The following is a 12,116-nucleotide window of genomic DNA, read 5'->3' as shown; positions in this document are numbered from 1 at the left end:
CCCACCGTTAACAACCAATCAGGGCCCACCGTTTACAACCCACCAGAGTGTATATAACCACGATGCCTGGCCCACAGTAGCCAGACGACGACAACGACGACCAGGAAGATGACAACTGAAGAGCCTGAAAAGCTGAAACACCGCACAGTCTCCAGACGACCCTGAAGATCCTGAAGAGCTGACACTGCATCGTCTCCATACGACCTGGGAGATCCTGAAGAGCTGTAACACTACATCGTCTCTGGATGACCCTGAAGAGCTGTGATACCGCGTCGTCTCCGTGCTGCTCACAGTAGACGACGCGACCCTTAAGAGCTGTGACACTGCGTCGTCTCTGTGCTGTACCGTGCTGCCCACAATAAACAGACGACACTGTCGTCTCCGTGTTGTAACACTACGCTGCTTGCCCCGGTTCTCACTCCTTCACTCAGGAAACCCGTTTGGCTGTCCCCCCGGGTCGGGACAGTTCCCAAAACTACAAATATTTTAAGGAACAATTTAAATGTCTAAATAAATGCAATGATATAACTTATTCATGAATCAATCATGTTATTGATAGCAATTCTCCCAAGATGATCTATAGGTTCACTGCAACCTAGTTATAATCACAATGAGATTCTGTGGAAGTTGGCAAGATTTTATAAAATTTGGTTGGGAATTCAAAGGACCTAGAATAACCAAGAAAAGTAAAACAAAGGCCAAGGACATATAATGGACTTTAAGAATTATTATGAAGTTTATCAATCAATGTGAGGTAGTGGTGCAATCAAAGATCAAATTGATCAGTAGAGCAGAATAGAGTTCAGAAATAGATATCTATATATAAAATCACTTGATTTACATCCAAGGTAACACTGGAATTCAATGGGTGAAAGGTAATCTTTCCCATAAATGTTGTAGTAATTGGATTATCCATATCTGCATCTGTATCTACAATACATTGGCATCTCTCTATGTATATATCTGCATCCCTAAGGAATCTTGACCTCTCACATCATTGTATGTAATGGATTCTAGAGTTAAATATAAAAGGCAAAGCAATAAAGCTTCTATTATAGGATAAAGGCTGGGAGCATGTTTAGCACCTTGAAGTAAGCAAAGATGTCCTGGATTTCAGGACCCAAAAAGCATTAACCATACACTTGGCATATACATATACATAGATATATACACCTATACACACATATATTCAGACAGAGGGCTCATATCAAGAAAAAATTGATAACTTCTATACATAAATAGGTAAAAGACAAATAAATGAAGATATCCAAAAACTAACACATGCAGGAAAGGGTGCCAAGCATGATTACTCGTCAGGGATATGAAATCAAAATCACAATGTGATTTTTGCACACTCACTAGAAAAGGTGAAGTTAAAATATCCCTGAATAAAAACCATTGGTGAAGACGTAGAGGAACTGGAACTCTTTTACATGACTGGTATAGTGTAAATTGGGTCACTGCTTGACAATATCACCTACGGTTTGATGCACACCTACTCTATGACCCAACATTTCCACTCCTAGGTCTATTTCTATGAGAAATGAGTGCATATGTTTACAAAAATACACGTCAAAGAATATTCACAGTAATACTGTTTATAATAATCCTAAACTAGAAATAATACAGATGTCCTTCAACAGAAAAATGGACAGATGGATTATAGATAGTCATATAACGGCAGACTATTCAATAATCAAAATAACTTCTCAGCATGAGTCACAGAAATGATGTTGAGTGAAAGACACTGGAAACAAAGGAGCACTTAAATTATTTTATTTATATGAATTCAAGAAAAAGCAAAATGTAATCAATAGCAATGGGTGTCAGAATAGCAGTCACATCTGTAGGGGAAGGTCCTGACTAAGAAGAGTCACTGAGAACTTCTGAGATACTGCAAATGCATCATTTAATTGGATTATAATTACAAAGATATAAGTATGGAAAGTTATACCCTTAAGAGCAACAGCCTTGAGACCAGCAGATGGTCTAATGGTTACATCGCTGGACTACCACGTAGTTGAACATGGTTTGAGTCCCAGACCTGGCAATTTAAAGCTCACTCCAGGCACGTGTGCATGCTTGCCCATGATCCTGAGAGGAGAATGGAGGTGAAGTAATTGCAGCATGGTCATCCCCCTCAGGGGTTGATTTTTCTTTTCTTTCTTTCTTTCTTTCTTTTCTTTTCTTTTTTTTTTTTTTTCAGAGTTTTTTTGCTATAGGGCATGTGCACTCACCAGAAAGGCAGAGAGAGACAGAGACAGAAAGCAAGAAATCACCTCCCGGGGGGATGGCCATGCCACAATCCCTTCTCTTCCATTCTCCTATCAGGATCTTGGATACTCATGCACACATACCTGGCCTGAGCTTAAGACACTGGGTCCAGGACTTGAGCCACAGTCAGCTACATGGGAGGCCAGTGATGTAGCCATTATACCATCTGCTGGTCCCAAGGGAATGATTTCTTGCTTTCTGTCTCTCTGTCTCTCTCTATTGGGCAAGCATGAACATCCTATAATAAAAATCTCTCTAAAAAAAATGAAATGAAGAACAATAGTCTTTTCTTATTTTAATGTTCATAATTAATGCTTCAGCAGAGAGTATGTGTATGCTTAATAACTGGCAACAGGGCCATTGTGCAGATGCATTGACTTTTAAAGCAATAACGAAATTCTACCTAGAATGGAAAATTGAATATATGGATGATACCGCGTGTTATTTTTGTTTTTAAATGTGCAGAAGATTAAACCCACGTGGAAGGAGCACCTATAAATTTGCTAGTAAGCCACAAACTAAGATCACATTTTATGTATCAGCAGAGTAGTTTTAGCATAAGGGGAGGGGGAGGAGGGCATTGTGAAGATTTAGTGGAACTTTGCTAGAGAACTTTATAACCTTCTTTCTCTTCAATAAAGGCTTGTTTTACATCTTGCTGTCATTAAAGGCAGTTGTTCCTAAAATTTCAGTCACTCTAGCACACCCACCAAACTAGATTATGGAGATCTATGTTTCCCCTTGACTTTAATTTGCCCAGTTATACCTCAGGGTGTGGCCACCACCGTGGTACCTGCAGTGGCTTTGCTCACATTGTGCCCACTATACTGACCTGAAGGGAATCTAAGAGTTCTTCTTTTTCTGAGTCTGAATCGCAGCCCTGATGTGGTCTTTCTTGCTTTATGTCCTTGTTCCTAATGTAAACATCTTTAACTGCTTCTTGGTTGTATTGGGTAGCATTGGGATACAATTTTCACTGGGTATTCTTGAATTGCTTTTACAATAAACCAGTTTTATACTCTTTAAATTTATCAACCTTTTGCATTTGTGTTTTTAGATTGGGCTTCTTAGATCTACTTATGGTTGATGGAGCACCTTGATTCGGAATTTTAGATCTTGCAATAGCGCTAATTGTTGTGATAACTTTTCTAAATAGAGTGCCTTTTTTTAAAAAAAAGAAATGAACATGAGGAAGTAACTGATAAAAATAACATTGCTGTTTTAAGTATTTGTATTAAATAAATGGATTCTATGTGGAACATGGCAGAAAGACTGAAAATAAGTGATTAATTGTATAATTCAGAATTTATATCAATCAGTGTTGAAACAATGCAAAAGTGAGAGTCAATATCCAGTGATTAACAATTTTGTAGTTTTTGTACATCTGAGACATGAGTGCTCAGATGGATTTTAGCTTTGCAAGCATGTTTTCTGTTAGAACTGGGGGTGTGCCTATCTTAGCAGTTGTTTTCTGTATCTTGAAAAAGTATTTTCCACATTTTAAATGTTTCACGTTAGAGAATTTTTTTTTTTTGAGAGGTTCTCACTATAGGGCGCGTGCGCTCGCCAGACAGACAGAGAGAGACAGAGAGACAGAAAGCGAGAAATCACCCCCAAGGGGGGATGGCCACACCACAATCCCTTCTCCTCCGTTCTCCTCTCGGGATCTCGGGCACGCACGCACATGCGCCCGGCGTGAGTTCTAAGCCACCGGGTCCGGGACTCGAACCACGGTCAACTACGTGGGAGTCCAGCGACATAGCCATTACGCCAACTGCTGGTTCCCACGTTAGAGAATTTTTTAATGCACACATGTCAAATCTTTCTATCAACATAGATATAGATAATAGAGTACCAATGTTACTTTTTTATATAATTTTTTAAATTTTTATTGTGAAAGTTTGACCTGTAATAAAACTTATAGTTGAAAAGTAGATTTAAATATGTGCATCTCAATCACAATTCTGTTTTCCAATAACTAAACTGGCCGTTTTTAAGTTTAGTTAAATTAAAATCTTAGTTTTCAATCACACTAGCCACATTTCACCTGCCCCCCTAGCCTAGCACCTACTTCATACTAGGTCCTTTTAACAAGTCTACACGTCGATGGCAACCTTCTAATATAGGCATAACTAGTACCATTTTGGAGATAAGAAAACTGCAGCTCTGTGACGTCAGGTAAGTTGGCATGATGAGACCAACAGCGCAAGTGGCAGGGCTGAGACCTGAGCTTGGATAACTCAAGACCCATGCCTCCCTGAGTCCACTGCATTGCCTTTATTATGAGAGTGCTCCAAATAATCTAGTCTGGGGGCAAAGTACCAGGACTTCCTGATGTTCTGCCTAGGACGCCTGTCATGAAAGTGTGACTGACATCTGAAGGGAAGAGAAAAAAGGAGGATTTAGAGTGTCATGACTTGGTGTGAGCTGACAAACATGCATACCAGAAACCATCCCAAACAGTAGGACTCCCAGCCTTCCCTGCTCCAGTGCAGCCCTGGTCGCCTGCTCCCTCGTTAGCCTGTGTCCCTTCCAAACCTGGATCCTCATCTTATTCACATGTCACCCACAGTCTGTTTATCCCAACTCATCTTCAGTTGGATGCCTCCACCCACCACTGCCTCTCTGAAGTCTTCCCAATGATTACACAGTTTGGGTGGAGTTGTAGCAAGGTCAGGATGCCAGGGGGCTCCCAGAGCAAGTTCTCCCAAACTGTCACCCTTCCCAAGGAGCAAAAGCAAAGCCCAAGCTGGGCGCCCTGGAGAAGCTGGTGCAAGGAGTCTGCAGCACCACCGAGCCTTGCTAGGGCCTCCCTCCTCCACCCGTCCAGGCCTCCTAAAGTTAGAACTGACCTCAGCTCCTGGAATGGTCTTGATAAAGTCTGTCTGGTTATCTTGAAGGAAGAAGAAAGTTTGCTTTGCTATGGCTTTTATCTAAAGATAAGGCAAGCCGTCTTCTGTGGAGGCTATAGGAGTCATCGTTGTTAACACTGCTGGATTCAGGATAGCCCTGTGTTCTCCCTTCAGCAAGAAATCAGGGAAACGAGCATATGTGCAGACTGAACCATGCGTGCCCATGAAAGATGGTCCTCTTCCTCCCCTTCCCTGTCTCTCACTTTTGGAACTGAACTGGCTCTGCAATATCACTCTCAGAAAACGGATAATACTTCCCAGGCTTGGGTCCAGAATTGGCTCTCCCAGGTCTAGTTCTTTGCCCCTTGAGCTGCTTAGGAGGCTGATTAGAGGGTGCCAACTCAGTGCCCTTTGGTGTTCTAACTTGAGCCTCCCACTTGCTCTACCTGGTCCTGACCCATGTCTTCAAGACTGACCCCCTTGCCAAGTGCCAATCAGTAATCAGATGAATCCATTTAATTAAATCCTAGGAAATCAGGGAGTCCTTTAATTTTCTAACAAAAGACTAAATGCCCCAGTTACCCAGGGAAGGCCAATAGTTAAAGCAGGTGGTCTGTCCTGCTTACAGTTTAATCATCTCTTCCATTCCTTACCTAAAATTAAGTAGCACTTTATTTATTTATTTATTTATTTTGGAGAGGTTTTTTTCACTATAGGGTGCGTGTGCTCGCCAGACAGACAGAGACATAGAGACAGAAAGCGAGAAATCACTCCCCCAGGGGGGATGGTCACACCGCAATCCCTTCTCCTCCATTCTCCTCTCAGGATCTTGGGCATGTACACACACGCGCCCAGCATGAGTTTTAAGCCACCAGGTCTGGGACGCGAACCGCGGTCAACTACGTGGGAGTCCAGCGACATAGCCATTACGCTAACTGCTGGTTCCCAGTTTGATTAAAGGTCACTTCTATACCTTAATAAATAAAATCACATTTTCCAAATGTGTTTATATTTCATTCAGATTACTCATGTGAGTACTCTAACTCTCTAACCCAAAGCCTGACATTTTATCTAAAACTTAACCTGGAGAATGGGAAGGATACACGATGTATCCATTAATGTGTTGATTCCTTCTTGATGATAAACACTAAACAGTAACACTCTATCAGACTTTCCCTAGTCTGTCCTGGAAACTATAAAATCTATACCAATCCACGGAGCAGACTGCATCTTGTTGCATGTGTTGTTATAGAGAAAAAAGTAGCAGGCAGTAGTTAAATCTATAAATCAATTTTTCATCATTATCTGTTGAGCTGGTAATTCTCAGCTTGATCTCAAGCTCTATTCCCTGCCCCGTCCTGCCTGCTCCAGGCCCCAGGAGACTGATTTTTGTGAATGCGTCTCCTGGCTCTTTGTCTGGCTCTTGTCTGTGGATTCAGCTCTTGTCTATGGATTAGGCACGAGATTGAAGAGTGAGCAGAGAGAGGAGTCATGGTATTTCCTCCCTACTTTGGCACCATGTCTCTAGCACTGGCTCTGTCTTCCCATACCTACACCTCCTTCAAAAAGGTGGGTGTGGGGGACCCACCAGATGATAGCACAGGTGAAATGCGATGTTCTGCAAGGCTGACTCATGTAAGAAGGTTCTGGGTTCACGATCTTGAGTGTGCCAGGCATGTGTAGCCATGATCCAGGGATGGCTGATGGCTGGGGTGGATTGCAACATGGAGATCTTGTTTAGGATGCCACCTCACTCAGAGTCCTTGTTTTGGAGCAATTCTCAGCTGCCCTGGGTGTCAGGCAGTTCCTTGTTGCTCCCTCCCTGTCTCTACTCTCCTCCTCACCCAGGGCACCACCTCTCCTTCCTCATTCCACAAGCTTCGCTAATACAGGGTTGCTGTAAATAAAAGGCAATTTCAGCAAAAATTATCCTAAAATTTAGTAGATTATATCAATGTCCAATTAAAAGAAATTTCTTTGGCTACCATTCCTTACTGGCCACCATTTTGCTTAACCCTACCTTCCTGCCAAGACCTTTTCCTCTCCTCTCTCAGGTCCCAGGCATCCTAAAACTTTGTCCTCCCAGTCTCTCTATCAGGGGGAGATTTAAAGGTTACCTCATTATTTATTTATTTTTTTTAAAGAGGTTTTCACCATTAGGTAGAGAGAGGGAGAAACAGAGACAGCGATAAGGAAAATGAGAAATCACCCCCTTAGGGGATGGCCATTCCACAATCTCTTCTCTTTCACTCTCTTCATGGGTTCTTGGGTATGCACACTCACATGCCCAGTGTGATTTTCAAGCCACTGTGTCCTGGACTTGAACCACAGGCCATCATGTGGGAGTTCAGCGATGTAACCACTGCACCAACTGCTGGCCCCAAGGTTATGTCATTATTAAAATGATTCCTGTGAGGTCCAGTCATGAGAGTGCACACTGGACTACCACACTGGAGGCCTGAGTTCAATTCCAGGCCTACCCAAAAGTCAGGCAAAGTCACGCATGCCTACAACCTCAGCTACTAGAGAGCTGGAGGTAGGAATCACAGCCTCACAATATCCTGCCTGAAAGTATTTGTATGTTCTCGTGAGCAAGAAAATGTAGTTTTCTTTCTTGCAATCTTTACCCTTCGACCACCTCAGAGAGAATGCATCATAGCCAAAGGGCTCATCTGCTGTTTTATAAAACAAGAGATATAAATCTCAGATCACCATCCTGGCAACAGAAGCAAACTGGCAAAACTTGGAAATTAAAATTTCTTTTTTATTATATACATATATATATTCTTTTTTTTTCAATAGAAGGAATGTGGGTGGGTGTGTCTGCCAGTGGGATGAAGTCTTGCTGTAGTGATCCCCTCTTCTCCCTCTCCATCCTGCAGAGACATGGGGTGTGCACACACATGCTCTCAGTGCGTCTTTTAAGATGGCCAGGATTTGAACCACATGTTCAGCCAGGTAGGATCTGGCTCCCCAACCACAGGCCACAGGGCCAACCCACAGTTTTCTTTCAGCTTGGGTCAGGTCACATACTTGAGCAAACTCACTCTCCTTCAAAGAGGAAGAGGTCAGTAGTAGTTGTGGTGAAAGATACGTAACATACATTTACTGTTCTAACTATTGCTAAGTCTATAGTGGAATGCTACTAAGTACATCTCCTTGTGGTTCCATCATCACCTCCACCCAACTCCAGAAGCTTTTTTCATCACCTCAGACTGAAATTTGTATGCATTAAACACAATCTCCCCACTGCTCCCTCCCCTCAGCCTCTGGGAACCACCGTCCTACTTTCTGTCTCTGAATTTGACCAATCTAGATACCACATATGAATAACATCACAGTGTTTGTTCTGTGTCTGGTTTACATCTCTTGGCATACTGTCTTCAAAATTCGTCAATTTGTAACATGTACCTAAAGTATTTCCCTCTCCCCACCCCCTAGTGTCTGTCATGAATCTCCTGCCTCAGCCTCCCAACTGGGACCTCATGTCCATGCCATCATGCCCATCTCTTTCTCAGACAGAGTCTCACTATGTTGCTTAGGCCAGGCTTGAGCTCACCATCCTCCTATGTCAGGCTTCAGGTTCCCGGGATTATAGGCACACATCACGCCGGGCCTGTAGGTTGGACCAGGACTATAATCCAGGCCTTCCCTGTGGTCCCAGCCTGCAGAGCACAGGGTCTTAACAGCACACTGCCTCTGGGCCTCCTTTCTTCTTTTGCATGTATATACTACAATTTGTTTATCCATTCATCTATCCATGGACATTTGGGTTGTTTCCACCTTTTGACTATCAAGAATAATGCTGCTATGAATGTGGGTGTACAAGTATCTGTGTCTGGATATATTGGGTTGTTGAAAAAGTCATGTATTCTTTTTTTTTTTTTTTTTTTTTTTGAGCCACTACCATTCCACAGTGACTGCAGGAAACTTGCTTCTTGAAAATTATCCTAGGAAATAAAAAATATATTTATAATGCTCTGCCTAGTTTACATTTTAATATTCAATCATCATTGGCATCTGCATTTCTCTGTTAGTATATATATTATGCATTTTTGTATAGATACGTACAAAAAGCACAATACATTAAAGAAAAGATACATAGTACAAGCCTTGAGTGGTATTCCAAATATAATTAGTAGAGTAGCTTGTTCATCTTGTGAAGACATTTTCCCAGGCGAGCTCAGTATCAGCAAAAGAGATACATATCTCAGACATCAATGGGATTAAACGGCACATCAGAGCAAAGCTGATAGCGCAACAGCCATATTCCTGTTGCATTTTCAAAACATGATGGCCTGTGTCTCTACTTCCTGGGAGATAGCCTCTAAACTCTTGGAATGCCCAGAGCGCCTGGAATCTCTGTTAAAGGTATACTCATAGGACCACATTGATAATATGTGTAAACAAGGTGACTTGAAGTGGGTTTCTTGATATCTCATACTATCAAGGTGACTCAGGATGGGGGGTGACCACATCTGAAAGAGCAACTGTGTGGTTAGAGGGTTGGAGCTTTGAGCCACATGGTATCTGACCTCTAGGAAAGGAGGAGACTGAAGATTGAGTCACACAGGCACTGATTCAGTACCAAATGCCAGTAAAATTCTGGACACTGAAGGTCAAGATAGCTTCCCTGGTTAGAAATACTTGTCCATATTGTCACACACTGATAAGCTAGGGGTGGAGAGTGGGGAGGGGGAGTCAGGAGGGGTGGGTCACACATTCCTGAGGATGACAGCCGCTTTGCATTGGGAGCCCTCCCAGACCTTGCTCTATGAGTCTCTTTCTCTAGCTCTGATGTTCACCTTTTTGTTATAAATCTGTAGTTACAAATTCTGAGTTCTCCTTGGCTTTGTAAGTTGTTCTGGTGAATTATCACACCTAGGGAAGTTGGTGAGGACCCCCAAATTTGTAGTCAGCTAGTCAGAAGTGAGGGTAGCCTTGGGACGTGGAGGCGGGGAAGTTTGGCCTACAGGAATGATTACCAAGACCCAAAAAGTAGAGCTGGGCCTTTGGCTCCCAGAAAAGGAAAAGAAGAAGAAGAAGAAGATCAAAGAACCAGAGACTCAGCACTCAGTTTTACACAATGATAATTATTTCTCTGACAGTTCTGAGATGCCTCTAATGAATAAAAATAAGAAGAAGGGCCACAGCACCCATAGTGAGGAGCCCCCAGAATCTGAGAACTGGTTGCATGCCCAATGGGCAGTCAAGTCAACCAGCCCCAGGAAGCAGTCCCTTGGTCACTCTGAGGTCTGCAGGGGGGAGAAGAAAACAAAGAGGAACTCCCTGTTAACTCTGGCTGTGTCCCATGGCTCAGGGAAGACCAAGTGAGGAGGTGACCAGAGTTGCAAGAAGCTCAAAAAATACAGGGGAAAAAAGGCCAAGGACGGTGCAGCCTTCTCAGTCCAGGACCCTTGGTCCTACGAGGCTGAGGATGTTCTGTACCATTGCTCTGAGGGGTAGGAGGGTGAGAAGCAGACAGCCTTGAGGCAGAAACAGAAGCAGGAGAGCCCCAGGGAACATAGCAGGAAGATGAAGAAGAAGAAAATCCATCAGGAAGGAGACACCGTCCTGTGCCACTCAAAACTCTTCAGGTCCATGGAGAGCAGCCCTAGGAAAGTTAGCAAAAAGAAGCTGGTCAAGGTTGAGGCTCCAGAGTACATCCAGACAGAAAATGGCCCAAAGGCCCCTGCCAAGAAGAAAATGAAGTCCAAGAAAAAGGTGGAGCAGTGAGGCATTAAGGAGCTGGCTCTGAAAAGGAAGAAGAAGAAGCAGAAGAAGCAGAAGAAGAAGCAGAAGAAGAAGCAGAAGCAGAAGCAGAAGCAGAAGAAGAAGCAGAAGAAGAAGAAGAAGAAGAAGAAGAAGAAGAAGAAGAAGAAGAAGAAGAAGAAGAAGAAGAAGAAGAAGCAGAAGCAGAAGAAGAAGCAGAAGAAGAAGAAGAAGAAGAAGAAGAAGAAGAAGAAGAAGAAGAAGAAGAAGAAAGAGAGTAGAGCAGCAGGAGACCCTTGGGAGGAGGAATCAGACACATACCTAGAGGTGGTGTTGGAAAAGAAGGGCAACATGGATGAGGTGTATGTAGACCAGATGAGGCAAAAGACCTTGCAAGAAGAGATCAATCGTGAGGCAAAATGGAAGAGACTGAAAACAGGAAGTGGACGGGAACCCAGTTTGGCCAGTGGGATACTGCTAGTTTTGAAAGCGAGGAATAGAAAATGAAATCTCAAACTTATGGATGGCTTTAAAAACTTCTCTCCCTCATCCAGCTACTCCCCTAGCATGGGTGGATGGTCCAATATGGCCCTCAGCAAGAAGGCGGCCAACAGCCTGCAGCAGAACGTGCAGCAGGACTATGACTGCACCAGGAGCTGGAAGGGCAACTGGGGAACCAGCCTCAGCTCCTCCACTCCCCCCAAGAAAATCTTTTATATTGACAGGACCTCCTCTAGGTCAATCAAGTTGGAAGATTAAACTCTAGTGTTTGCTCCCGCCCCCAATTGCTTTTATTACTTAGTTTTGCAGATGAAAGCCATCTGACAGTTGTCTCAATCAAATACCTGCAAGGATTAAGGACAACTATCCTGATGGGCTTGAATGATCGGGGTGGGAGCAGGACACATTTCAGGGGCCAAGAGAATGAGTGACTGAAAAAGATGGCCATCTGGGAACAGCAGTTGGCATAATGGCTTTGTCGCTGAACTCCCACGTAGTCGACCGCAGTTCGGGTTCCAGACCTGGTGGCTTAAAACTCACGCCGGGCGCATGTGCATGTGTGCCCAAGATCCCGAGAGGAGAATGGAGGAGAAGGGATTGCAGTGTGGCCATCCCCTCTGGGGGGTGATTTCTCACTTTTTGTCCCTCTGTCTCTGTCTGGTGAGCGCATGCACCCTATAGCAAAAACCTCTAAAAAAAAAATTTAAAAATAAGGAAAAAAGAAAAAGATGGCCATCCAGATATTCCATCCCTATTTGTAAGACCTCAGTGTGTATA

At 43.4% G+C, this 12,116-nt stretch overlaps 1 pseudogene; it reads left to right on the top strand.

Annotated features, from left to right (window-relative positions):
• The first annotated feature begins 10,103 nt into the window (after positions 1-10,103).
• On the top strand, positions 10,104-11,597 carry LOC102489055 (lysine-rich nucleolar protein 1 pseudogene; annotated as a pseudogene).
• The last annotated feature ends 519 nt before the right edge of the window (positions 11,598-12,116 follow it).

Source organism: Tupaia chinensis, unplaced genomic scaffold (genome assembly GCF_000334495.1).
Source record: "Tupaia chinensis unplaced genomic scaffold, TupChi_1.0 Scaffold143584_1, whole genome shotgun sequence".
Taxonomy (NCBI): Eukaryota; Metazoa; Chordata; class Mammalia; order Scandentia; family Tupaiidae; genus Tupaia; species Tupaia belangeri.
This window is presented reverse-complemented; position numbering and strand designations above follow the sequence as displayed.